The sequence below is a fragment of the Macrobrachium rosenbergii genome, chromosome 43, assembly GCF_040412425.1.
Source record: "Macrobrachium rosenbergii isolate ZJJX-2024 chromosome 43, ASM4041242v1, whole genome shotgun sequence".
Classification (NCBI taxonomy): domain Eukaryota; kingdom Metazoa; phylum Arthropoda; class Malacostraca; order Decapoda; family Palaemonidae; genus Macrobrachium; species Macrobrachium rosenbergii.
This window is the reverse complement of record NC_089783.1, coordinates 41,246,999-41,261,624: the sequence shown is the minus strand read 5'-3', so window position 1 is coordinate 41,261,624 and position 14,626 is coordinate 41,246,999. Positions and strand designations below refer to the sequence as shown.

The following is a 14,626-nucleotide window of genomic DNA, read 5'->3' as shown; positions in this document are numbered from 1 at the left end:
ACATTACAAAGTACAAACTTTTCAAGAGTCATCTATCCTGCGAACGTTTTCATACTATTTTTATTTAAGCTCAAAATATGACAAATTAGTCTGTCATGAATTTATATGTTGCAAATTGTTTTTGGTAGAATAATTTTCTCAAACTTTTCAAAGGTTACAAAAAGTCTTAAGGAAGAGTCATAACTCATATGAATACATATATATACACACATACACATATATATATATATATATATATATATATATATATATATATATATATATATATATATATGTGTATATATTTGTATATATATATGTGTATATATATGAATATATTTATATATATGTATATATGTGTATATATTGAATATATATTTATATATGTGTATGTATATGTGTATATACATTATATGTACATATCTGTATATATGTATGTATGTATATGTGTATATATGTATATATACATATATATACATGTATGTGTGTGTGTGAATGTTTGTATGTATGTGAATATATGTTTGTGTATGCACCGTTGGAGAATAGTCTTAGGGCTCATTATCTACTAGTGTCCAGTTTTGATTAGTGTTTCTGTGCCTGACTCGCACGCTGGATACTGACGCCATTTCCATCACCATTATTTGGAAAGGATATAGGGAAAGTATAAATGCCGAAAGAAATAAGATTGTTAACTAAATGTTAACATTTATATCTTCATTTGAAGTTCAGACGATATTGGTTGATGAGTGTGTCAATGATTTTTCTGCTGGTATATTTATAAAAGTACTGGGAGCAACGTTAAACTTCCTTACCTGCATTTGATATTCTGTTCAAATGGCGTAGTGTTAAAGAGAGAGAGAGAGAGAGAGAGAGAGAGAGAGAGAGAGAGAGAGAGAGAGAGAGAGAGAGAGAGAGAATGGTACTGTCATCGTTCTTAACCATGTCTGCCAACAATATAGTTTCTGCTATTTTAAATGCGTCTCCCTTCCTTCTGGCTATTGCTTTTTAGAGCTGAACTAAGAGGGTGGCAGTTGAAACAAGTTATATTGCACAATTTGTGATGGAAGATATGTTGTACATTATGTTCAGTTATGTGTTACTTAATGTATGTTTTTCATAGCTTAGCTTACTTCATTTAGATTAATATCAGACATTTCGTTAGTTTTTGGGGGGGCGGGGTGGGGGAAGGGTGCTGTGAGATGATTGTCTCAAATATCAATTTTGCTGTTCCATGATTCATGTGTCAAATGTTGCGAAGAAATCACATCACTTCATCACTTTATAATTTATGCTTCGAAAACATGACTATAAAGCTGAGCTAATAAGACTCATCCATCAAGAAAAACAAAGTTCCAACTTATCCCATGCATCAAGTCGAGGTTCATTAAGCTTTGACAAGCTTGTATTTCATGGATCTTCCCTTGCCATTAAATGGACCTTCGCAACATTCGAGTAATTTTCTTCAAAAACAATCAACTCATTTTGGGTTTAGAAATACACGCAAAGTAATACCTTATTTATCGGTCTTATAGCCTTTTCATATGTATGAGAAAAAATAATTCCTTTCTATGCGCTTCAGTCTCAATAAAAAAAAATTATGATTGTGCCAAGTATTTTGTGTTTGAATTGAAGATATGTAATCAAAAGCATTAAAAAACTAAAGAATTCTGTATTGATCTTTAATAATAATAATATTATTATAATAATAATAATAATAATAATAATAATAATAATAATAATAATGGTCTACATTCTGGCTCTGACGAAATGTAAGTTTCCTGTGCCTCCGTTCGCTCTCTGACCCTAAAGCCGCATTTGAAGTTGTCCATTTGCATGGCACTCGCCGCTAACGGAAAGAAAAGCAGAAGCCCAGTATCAAAGAGCCTTTATTTGAAATTCTCTCTTTCCGAGGAGGATCAGACACCTTTCAAAGGGTTCCAAGTCGACATGCTGTGAGTTTCGTTGGAAATTCGATTCCTTTTTCCTTGGGAATGGAACATTGCAGGATTAAAAAAGGATTATACGACGCCTTAGAACTTCAGGGTGGGAACGGGAATTAGTTTTTATAATTAAAATGGAAGACGAAACATTTATAAGCTTAAATAACCCCCCCTCCCAAAAAAAAAAAAAACCACAGGTTGTGCTAAATAAAAATAAAACATTCGATTGAAGAACAAAAGACTGCGTAAATTGGCCATCGCATGATATACATTAGCAAAATATCATTTCTAAAGTTATCCTTGCTAATAAATGGCTACAAGTTTCCTATTTTTGAGCATGTATCATTATTTTCATATCAGGCAGCCAGTATCAATTTCTCGGTCATATACTGCGTGCACTTATGTTTGCTGACATACACACACACACACACACACACATATATATATATATACATATATATATATATATATATATATATATATATATATATATATATATATATATATATATATATTATATACTCACACACACACACACACATATATATATATATATATATATATATATATATATATATATATATATATATATATATATATATATATATGTATATAAAACTCTCAGAATGTTTAATGTATTTGCAGATGGTAAGGGGTTGCTGAAAATTTAGGTTTCAGTGTCCCCGAGTCCGTTGCTTTTCATGATAAATGTAGGTATCGTACTTGACCATGTCATGAGACAGGTTTGTCCGTAATGTGCTTTTAGTTATGGATGCTGATGATTGCCAGATTTATATTGTCCGTAATGCTCCATGTAAGTGTAATAAGTTTTACGTCTTTTCGGGTGTGTTATGTATTCAGCAACCCACCTTTTGTTATGTATATAGTGACTTAATGTTTATTATTATCTACTGTGTTATAGGATTTAAGTTTGTGCTTCACTTTTCAGATATAAATTTTGCTAATTGTGTTCACATGCAATAATAATAATAATAATAATAGTAATAATAATAATAATAATAATAATAAATTTTTTATTTTTAATTTTATGTTATGAGTAAAAAAAATGTTTTTTGATGTTTACATTCGTATTATGTATTAGAGTTTTCATTGATGAACGTTGTTTAAAGTCTTCAAGAAATGAGGCATGAATGGTGTTACTATTTGTTAACAGCTATCAAGATAATATCTCTAATAAAAATTAATGTTAATGTTCGTTTTGCCAGTCTTTTTTTATGCTTTTAAACGCAGTCTGAGCTTTGCGGGCTACTTTCACATTAGGGTTGTCATGTATATTGTTTGCTTGAATTTTAGTAATGTTTTCATTATTATGTAAAGGAAATGTGATTTTGTTCGGCAGGTCTTCTAAGGAATTATGATGGTTTGGAATGAATTGTTCCTCATTAATCGAAGTTTCATCTTTTTTTATTGAAATAGTTACAGTGTTTGTATGGTAAAACTTGAATTTAGTAACTATATTGAAACTTTGTAGTGATTCTCTTCGAAATAAAGCTCTAGCATAGGGCACTTCAGCCTTTATGTCCCTCCGGGGTAGAGTTAATTCAAAGACAATATCTTTAGTAGTCGATTCCAAAGTCTCTTTCTCCCCGCCTCAATTTAGTTCCTGTCTCCTTTTGATGCTTACTTTTCCGGCCATTATTACCTTTTCCTTAAAAATTAAGGGAGAAGGGGGGTGTTCCCCCCGCTCCCTATGTGTAATCTTTGCTGCCCATGTTGTTGTCTCTTCCAATATTTATTCCCTGGGAATTGATCAACTCCGGATTACACGGGTCACCGGCATATTCTCTCGCTACGGAAAGCTTTGTGACTCAGTTTTCCAGTTCTCCCTGGATCTTACAACCTTCTGTGCTTTAGGAGAGATCTGTAACTGTGCCTTTGAAGTTAAAATCGAGTCATTGCATTCCCCAACTAAGTTGCTATTATTATTAATATTTTTATGATGATGATGATGATGATGATGAGGATGATGATGATGATTGTTATTATTTTTATTATAATTATTATTATTTACGGGCTGGGAAAGGAATGAATATAAAGGATATAAACACCTGGTTGTTCGACCATCGGTTACCGCTTAAAAAAAGAGTATATTTACGCAAAAACGCTTGTGACTTGCTTATTCTAGAAAGAGAAAGGTGGAAATTTTACTTAATAAAAGTACTCAGCTTTTACAGCAATCTACGCGCGTGTGCTTTTATGTGTGTGTGTGTGTGTATTATAATTATTAATAATATAAACACTTTAGTAAAATTATTACTATATCCCATATCTGACGTTCCTGCTCTCCCACCTTCTTAAAATCCTTTAGACAAAGTGGTCAACCCAGAAGAGGGGACTAAAGGGGAAAAATCATGATGGTTATAGTGTGATAAAGAGCTATTCCCGTAAGACATTGGAGCACGACACTCAGAACAATAAAGATTCACAACTGTTTCTGTACTGTATTTAAAAGACCATAGTAATGTCTGTTCCATAGGATGACACATATCTCCCTAGGAAAACTAAACGGTTTTTAGTTTAGATAATATTACATAAGTTTCTCAAGAGATATATCTTGTATATTTACCCCTTTGTGTCATGTTTTGACATTAGTTGCTCTAACATAAGTACTCCACGTCATCTTAAGTCTAAAAGAGTGTATTTACTTAATTCTAAAACAAAAATTAAATAAAAAGTTTACAAAAATATTATTTCAAATGCTATTTATGTGCCGATGAAAATGGGGCATCACCTGGTTGTGATGAAGAGATTCATGGGGAGTTTAAATAAGTTTGGTGATAGTGATAAAAGACTATTCAGTTTACATACGTTTCACTAGTAATTTCAAAAAGCAGGTCCCCATCCACAAAACAACTGACATTCCTAAATTCTTATTCAGCACCCAACAATATAATATGCCTTGCAATCATCGGGAGAAGAACCCCGTAAATAGACATTGGTTTCCTTCTAACTCTAATTCAGCAGTTCATTCGAAAGTCAAGTTCCTGGGCCGTGTTTTTCGATGGCTTAACCATTTACATGAGGCATTTTTCAATTCCTGTCATTAACATAGGTTATTATGCTCTGACCGTCGAGCGAAATAACATAGCAAAACTAATGATTTTCCTTTACTTTTCATTTTGTGCACTTGATAAATCCATCGGCTTACGTGTTAATCGAATTAGTTTGAACTCTATATCCCTGTAAATCAACGCTCCAACGAAAGTTGCCTTGCATGGAATTCTACATAATGTGATGTCCTATTTGGGTAGGATGCTAGTGAATGATTTTTTCTTTGCTAATGTTTGTAATTTTGAATCGTAGTGGGCAACATTTTCCTAAGTAATTACAAATTGTCCAGGTAGAGAGAGAGAGAGAGAGAGAGAGAGAGAGAGAGAGAGAGAGAGAGAGAGAGAGAGAGAGAGAGAGAGAGAACTTTTATTATATTTTAGGTTATTTTGAACCCTATCTAAAAGGAATGTATATATACATTATCTCTCTCTCTCTCTCTCTCTCTCTCTCTCTCTCTCTCTCTCTCTCTCTCTCTCTATCTATATATATATATATATATATATATATATATATATATATATATATATATATATATATACATACACACATAAATATATGTCTGTGTTTGTACGTGTGTATGTGAAGAATGTGCGTGTATGTATGTTTGTGTGTATGTGAGAGAGAGAGAGAGAGAGAGAGAGAGAGAGAGAGAGAGAGAGAGAGAGAGAGAGAACACCCTCCGTTACACGGTTCTCTGACTTAGATAAAACCTTGGCTGAAAATGGACGTCTGTAAAAGTCCCCCGTTGCGATTAAAAAATAAGAGTAAATGAGGGTGTTTTTACTTTTTATTCTTTTATGACTCTCATGAGATATCACAATTAAAAGAGGCTTTTTTATAAGAACTTTCATCATCAGGCTGAGTCGTCTGGGATGCTGTCTTTTTCAGAAACATTTTGGAAAAAGAAAACATACATAAAGTTTTACCCATATCTCATTAACGAGAGTTGAAACAAGGAATCTCTCTCTCTCTCTCTCTCTCTCTCTCTCTCTCTCTCTCTCTCTCTCTCTCTCTCTCTCTCTCTCTCTCTCTCTCTCAATTTATTCTTGTTTCCAATGATTCGATTTTTTCCCGCTTAGAAATTCTTGTGACGCAAAAAGAATTGGGAAGGGTGAGGAAAATGGAGAAACGCATAAGTTGAAAATGAAAACATATGTATATATATATACTGTATATATATAATATAAAGTAAATATATATATATATATATATATATATATATATATATATATATATATATATATATATATATATATATATATAAATAAATATATCTATCTATATACATTATATATACACACACATACATAGTGTAGTGTTTGTGAGCTATTTATTTTTCTTAAGAATTTTATGTAAAATAATTTCTTTATACGTACGCTTCAAGATAATTACAAACGGCATCTGTGATACTGCTGCTAACATGACAGTGGTTTTTGGAAGAACAAGATTATCTCTGCTGTGAGGGATTTTTCTTCAACAAAAGATTTCTATCTTCATCAAATCATGCTATATTTGATTACCTGCGTTCCTTATGTGAGTGAATCTTAATCATCAACGTGTGTACAATTTTAGTCACAGCATTAAACACAAAAATTACATTCATTTGAAGTGTTTCCAGCATCACAATTTTAATTTTACAAAGGGAGGTTTGTCGATTAATATGAAAGCTTAGACATTTATATTTTAATTTTCAGTGCGTTCACACGATTAGGTGCTACCTTGCGCTCAAAAGCGCCCAGCAAATTGCTCGTGAAATATTTGCACTCTAAATATTTCGTCCTAATATTATTTCCTATTCAGTATCCTGGAATTAATAGTTAAGTTCAAAAGTGAAATATGGTTATGAGGCTGCTTGTTTTTGGTGTTTTGTGAACTAGGGTTGGCTGTTAGTTTGGTTGTTAGGTTTACTGTGATTTTTTTCGACCTTTTTGGAATTTTCTGCTGTCATTTACGAATATCGTTGCTTTTCAAAATTAGAAATATGTTGATCTTCTCCTTATCTTCATGTGCCTCTTTTTTTGTTTTCTAAAGGTAAATATAAAGTGGAATTATAAACTACTCATGAATTAGTGTCAATAAGTTAAGATATATTTAATGCATAACAACAATATTGCAAGTAAAATAACTATTCACTTTGAGTCTAACAAAAAAAAAAGAATTAAGAATAAACAGCAACAACATGTGACAATTTCCATTTCGTTCAAACTGCACTGTTACTTGTCCTACAGGAAACGCCAGGCTTAAGGGAATATTAATTATTATATGACATATTGCAATACCCGCCGTTATTGTTAGGTAAGATTGGAATTCTCGAGGTAATTGGGTGATGAGAATTTGCTCAGGCAAACATGGGAGAAACGGTTGATCCAGGATAATCCTCTCAGTGCCTGTAACGCTTGATTGCGAAACGTTCTGTGTATCATAAAATCTAGCCGCCCCCTTCCACGAAATTAAAATGATCCTAGGTGACTTAATTCCATTAACGTACGTCCCTTTTTGAGGCTTAACTGCTCCCTAAGGCGAGGGTTTATGTTGTCTTGTGTCTCACAGTTATTGTTTATCAATTTACTTTAAATTGGACATTGCTCCTATAAATAATTTTTGCATATGTCAAAATTTAGTCAGCTTAAGATCAAAATAGTTTTCTTAATGCAAATTGATCTACGGTATAGAAACTGTTATCAGTGATATATTCAATATATTGCATATTCATTCAGTATCCCGAATTGTAAAAAGGATTCAGTTAAAAGAAATTTTTTCACAATTTTTTTCATTTAATGTTCTTTAAATTATTATTATTATTATTATTATTATTATTATTATTATTATTATTATTATTATTATTATTATTATTATTAACACGCATTCACATGATGCAAGAAATAAAGGCAAATAAATACCTCTGCTTATATATACAACGTTGTCAAGAAGCAAACAATCATTTACATGGAAAAACAACAAGATAAAACAACTGAAAATTATTAAACTATCTCATCTGAATGTGGCTCTTGGTGTTCTAGAAATCGAGGAACTCCCACTTGTTGTTGGGTCGCAATCATTATATTAATTTATGAGAGCTCTTTTGAAATTTAGCTTACGTAAAATGTCCTCGCAAGATACGTCATGGCGACGCTATAGTTATTACTTTTACTAAAAATAATGTGGAAAATTAAAAACGCCAAAGGATATGATAGATTACAAACGCACAATCCATGTGGATAAACAATTAGTTGATTTTTCATATATATATATATATATATATATATATATATGTGTGTGTGTGTGTGTGTGTGTGTGTGGATGTGTAAATGTGTGTGTACATATATATTATATATATATATATATATATATATATATATATATATATATATATATATATATATATATATATATATATATATATTATATATATATATATATTCATGCATTCATATGTGATGAGGCATTGCAAAGCAATTAATAATATACAACTAGATTGCTCGGTATGTATAAACAGTATGGAAGCAAAATGATGTTTTCCATTTTTCATATTAATTTATATGAAACCTCGCCACCTGACCATTAAACTATACAATATTCAATATTCATCGGTCATAGGAAAATCATGTCCTGAGAATATTGTTCGGTTCGCAAAATTAGGAATAATGAATTCCATAACTGTTTTCAGCAGCTTGGATGTTTTGCCATTTTTTCTATTTCAAGCTTTTTCATGTTCTAGAGGAACGCCAACACTGTAGTGAACAATTTAAAATGTGTTCCTTTTAATAAATGATATGATTTAATATAAATTTGAATAGTCAGTGAATTATCTGTTCGGTAATATTTTCTTACACCGTAAGCATGAAATTAATTTTCTAGCGCATTATCCCTTACATGTAAAACTTATTTCAAATATTGGTAAGAAGCATTACAGCTATGACTTGCCAGGGCCCGGAATAATACTGTTTTTCTAGCAACATTGTTTTTATCATCCAGTTATAGTTATAGTCCCCACCTTAACCAATAAAGGTAATTCGTCGCAATTCTGACTATCCCACCTGTTTAAAATTCTTTCCTTGCTCCAGCTTTACTATTCTCTATAACCTTCATTTCTTATAAAGATTTGTTGGTTATTTCTACCTAGCCAGGTCTAAGTACCTTTCCTTAAACTTCCTTCTGTGTCCCATTCAGTCTCGACGTTACAATGACAAAAGGTTGTTCATCGCCTTCTGATTCCGTTAGCTAACTTACATTTTCATTTGTCAGTCGCTGCTTTTGTTACACCACATTCTCAGGCTACACTCATCTTGGCATTGTGCATATTATTAGAGTTTCCTTTATACAAGAGAAAATGAAAAAAAACTGAGATGTAAAAATGATCAGTTTTTGTAAACATGAATCATAGGAAAAAGAATGTATATATATTCCTTGTTCATTGTATTGTTAGTAGTATTTATTAAAGGTATTTTGTAACGATTTATGAGTTTCCTTCGTAATGAAAGTTATTCCCCATATAGTTTCGCAATAGGCATCTTCTGTCCTAAAGGTATTTCATTTATAAAAAAAAAGTTTTCTGCCACATCTTGAAATATGCGTATTAAAAGAAATGAATTTTTACGACGTACCTTCAGCAAACTAAACCACTTGATAATAATTAAGACGACGATTCTCAATAACCAGACTACAATTTCTCTCAGGAACAGTTACAAGAAGTTCTCGCATTGCTTTTCATTTTGTTATTATATATGTTATGAAGAATACAATGCAGCCTGTTGTTTACAGTTAACACATTCTTGTTATCCAGGAACATGAAAACAATGTATTTGTTTGGAACGTAGTTTTTTTTTTTTTTTTTTTTTTTTTTTAGATGGGAATAAACGTGGAAATGTTTGGCCTGACTCTCCAGTGACATTAAACTGAATTTCAACCGCCCACCGAGTAGTATCGGATGTTAGTGATGCACAATTAAATGATGACTAGATGAAGTTTCGTTGCTCTGTTTATGATGATGTTTGCTAAATACAGATTGGGAACAGTATTTATCCTTTAAAAATATTAACGACAACTGCTGCGACAACAGTAAAAATTTCACAAATGTGAAATAAGGAAATAATTGTCACGATCAAAGAACAATATATATCCTCACGGCATTTTCAAATGAAGCACTGCCAGTTTTTGCAGATATTCCCATCTATGTAAAATGAAAATGTAAAAAAAAAGAATAGTAAAATAAAATAAAACCATTCCGGAAATACCTTCTATGAAAGTTATGACTGATATTGTTTAATCCCCCACTAACCAAAAGGATGCAAGTATTGACAATTTTCCCCGATTTCCAAATATATATGATATTGATTACCAAGACAAGTGTTCACGGGGTGAAATGAGGAGAGAGGAAATTAAAGGAGAAAGAAAATGAAGAGAGAAATGTGTGTTTACGCCTCATCACTTCAATGCCATTCAGACTTTTTTTTTGTTTTATATTTTATTCATTTACTTTACTATTGCAAATAAAAGTGAGAAAACCCTGCCATATATGAAAACACATTCCCACATTGTAAACAAGATTTAATTTTTTTCCTCCTCCTTTTTTCGTTTATTGGAAGATAGGATCAAATAGTTTCTTTACTTTATATGTTAGTGACCTTCACCATTTTATTTTTCGTTTTTGATCATTCGTTGTTGCTTGAATTGAAGCAGCTTTGGGATGCAAGACTAATTCATAGAGACCTCCTTCGCTGTATTCTGTAACCATCGTCACCTCTAATACCTTCATCATTATAGTAAAAGTCCTGTGACTTATATCCTATCAGAAATTATAAAAGAGTTCTCGTTCCGTATTTTTTCAGTCTTTTCAAGTGTTGAAAAGGGCTTTAATAAATATTATTTCCTTTGCAGATAAAATTATCTGTATATATGTTCCTTACGTTTAATTGATATAGGTATATTTATATATATATATATATATATACGTTTAATTGATATAGGTATAATTATATATATATATATATATATATATATATATATATATATATATATATATATATATATATATATATATATACATACAGTAGTATGTATGTATGTGTTTGTGTGTTTGTGTACTTATATAATATATATATATATATATATATATATATATATATATATATATATACATATATATATACATACATACATACATACATACATACATACATACATACATACATACATACATATATTTCCAAATGAGTATGAAACAAAACGACGAGGGTTAGGGAATGAGTAAAAAGGGACCTCATCGTGCTGTCCTCCACTTCAACCTAACTGCAAACTGAGAAGAGATGGAACAGAATAGGGGGGGAAAGTTGAAGTCAAGAGTATAAAAATTCAAAGATATGATTAACTGCCCAAGTTAACCCTCTTAAATCTTCCCCAACACACCGAAGGGGTCATAGTTTATTGAAAGTTGAACCACTAATCATGCTGATGAGGCACGTGGTCTTAAGCTGACAGTATTAAGGCACACTTTACCGCCATGATTATTCTGGGAGTAAAACTTCCGATTTTGTTCTGTGCTTATCTAAAGAATATCAGTAATAAAGCCTCGACATTTGTCTTTATTTTCCTTGAAAATTCCACTTCAGTGATATATCTAGGGCTGATGCTTACCTAAATATTTTAATTTACTTCTTGTTATTCCCTGAAAAACTCTGTCATTAGCGAAAAAAAACAAAATTAGTTCTAACAAACAAGTCCCCTCTAAAAATGTAACATTTATCTCTTACATACTTTAATATTTCCACCAGTGCTTTTGTCAGTACGATGTTACTTGCATGGAAAGATTTTGGTATTCACGAAATTAATCGTAACGATGAAAGAGTATCGATATATATATATATATATATATATATATATATATATAGATATATATATATATATATATATATATATATATATATATATATATATATATATATATATATATATATATATATATATATGGAATTATTAATGGAGGGCAGCGAAGAACATTTCTTGACGTTTATGATTTCATGTGTAGACAACACTAATTTTTTACTATTTGTTCTAATCCAAAGTTTTTCATTAGTATTTTCTCTTTTTCTCTCCAGATGGCACTGAGTCTTCACGATTTCACAAAATAAGGAGAAACTACCCATTCAGAGAAGAATGCAGGTGGACGGATCGTCTTGAAGTATTCTAAAGAGATTCTCGAGAGACCAAGTAAGTTTTGTGGTTGTTTTCTAACTAGATTTTTCTACTGGCAAGTTGTTGGTTCAGTGACACTGCATTTGTTGTTTATATCATCCCATTAAGTATATATATATATATATATAATATGTATATATAGTATATATATATATATATATATATATATATATATATATAGTAATATATATATATATATATACACACATATTATATATATATATATATATATATATATATATATATATATATATATATATATATGTGTATGTGTGTATTTATCGCTCATTTGCCAGAAGAGTGACACAACTCAAAAAATGTGTTTTTTGAGTTATTGATACCAGCAGATAGCCCGTTCTTTGTTCCATATTGTGGTAAAAACGTCTTATTTGTATTTGTAATACTAACCGCTAGAGGGCAAGACATGTCACTATTACACTATAGAGAGTATTGAAAGTTTTAAAGTTTAGATTGCTTCTCCTGAAAAATAGCCATTTGTTGAGTTATGTCACTCCTCTGGCAAATGAGCGATATATATATATATATATATATATATATATATATATATATATATATATATATATATATATATATATATATATATATATACACATATATATATAATTATCACACACACTAAAAAATCACAAAAGTAAGCGCGTGATTTTGTTTATTAGCTGAAGCCACTGGGAAAGTTCAAAATGAAACTGCAGAGTGCCAAGTACTTTTTTGTGTGCCCTGAAGGTGTGTTAAAATACAGGAAAGTACTTGGCACTGTCGTTTCATTTTGAACTTTCCCGGTGGCTTCAACTAATTATATATATATATATGTATATATATATATATATATATATATATATATATATATATATATATATATATATATATATATATATATGTGCATGTGTATGTATGTATGTATGTATGTATGTAAGTATATGTATAATAATGTGTACTGTAATTCACATTTCGCTTCCCTTTGGCTGATTTTCGTAAATCTGTGATAATGAAGGTGAATCGATAAACAGAAATCTTTGGAGGATATAGATTTAGGTAATATTTAATAATTACGTAAAAGATTGAGCTATGATGGTTAATATAAGGATACTGATAAGATAATCAGTGTTCTGTGGCTTTGTTATTAAACATTCAGAGCTCACTGTTCTCCATCTACAGCTATTTAGAATATGCTATCAATAAAGCCAGAATTCTGATATAATTATTCTGCTGTGACTCTCGCCTTCGGGAAATAAGTTTCTTCTGGATTGATCGAGGATGTCTGAGAAGCAATTAAACTCGGCAGCAATCTTTCATTTAATCCGATGGAAACTTGGTGCGTTAAGGAGCCATGGGGGATATCCTCCAGATGCTCTGCCAAGTGGTGCCTTCAGTCTCTCTCTCTCTCTCTCTCTCTCTCTCTCTCTCTCTCTCTCTCTCTCTCTCTCTCTCTCTCTCTCTCTCTCTCTCTATATATATATATATATATATATATATATGACGTATATTTATCTAACGGAATACGAGCCCAAAAACACAAACATATACACAGATGCACACACATACACATTGCATACAACACATACATATAATATAACAGGGATGTGGTTCACACCCTTTTCATCTTTGAAGACATTTTACAAAGGACCAGTATAGAGGAGAAATATTTACATTAAATATTCCCGTGATGACATACCCAAAATAAATAAGTAAATAAATAAAAATAAAGCGTTTACACCTGCGAGTAGTACGCGGAGCTTGTTGGCTGAGATCGGGTGATTTATTCACGAATACAGTTTTCGTAGGACACGAGAACTGGATTATTTTTAATGACAAATAACAGGCGCATCACTCTCTTGTCCTTTGGACCATCTCAACTACATCCTTTAAAATAGGTACATTTTATAAATTTCTCTCGAAAGAAATGGAAAAGTTTATACATTTTTAGGCTAATATTTATTTTTTTCCAAACTTTGTTGATCTAATTTCAAAGGAGTTTTGCAAAATGTTTAGATTTTAAAGATTATTGTTAAGCCTGGTCCAAATGACTGCTTTCTTCTCTTCTTCGGTACCCTCACTAAATTTACGCTTCTTCGTAGGATATTGCTGCTCATTTGATGTGCCTAAAACCAACGCTTTTGAGAGAAACTGAATGAATATTTTTCTTCTGTTACTTTCTATTAAAGCTATGTTTTTAAACTTGATCTTTAGAGGTCGCAAGTACAATTTGCTGTTCTTAGCTTGCCTTACAATTGTTGTTGAAGTATTGCAATCGTACGTCGGAAGTTATTGGCTAGTTTTATTTTTTATAGCTCGGCTTATTAGTCGGGTCACCTTTGCTCTTATCTCGTTATTATTTTCTCCATTGTTAATTGATAACAGGTCTACTTTTCTAGGTCTGCCTTTATGTCTGTCGTCCTTCTCCTTCTTTCCGTTGGCAAGCTTTG

General features: G+C 31.2%; 1 long non-coding RNA gene across 2 annotated transcripts in view; it reads left to right on the top strand.

Annotated features, from left to right (window-relative positions):
* LOC136828808 (uncharacterized) overlaps positions 1-14,626 on the top strand; it is an 855,933-nt gene that overhangs the window by 346,913 nt on the left and 494,394 nt on the right. For both annotated transcript variants that reach the window (XR_010850235.1, XR_010850234.1), the window contains exon 9: positions 12,086-12,197. This is a non-coding gene — a long non-coding RNA (uncharacterized lncRNA). The remainder of the gene's footprint in view (positions 1-12,085; positions 12,198-14,626) is intronic.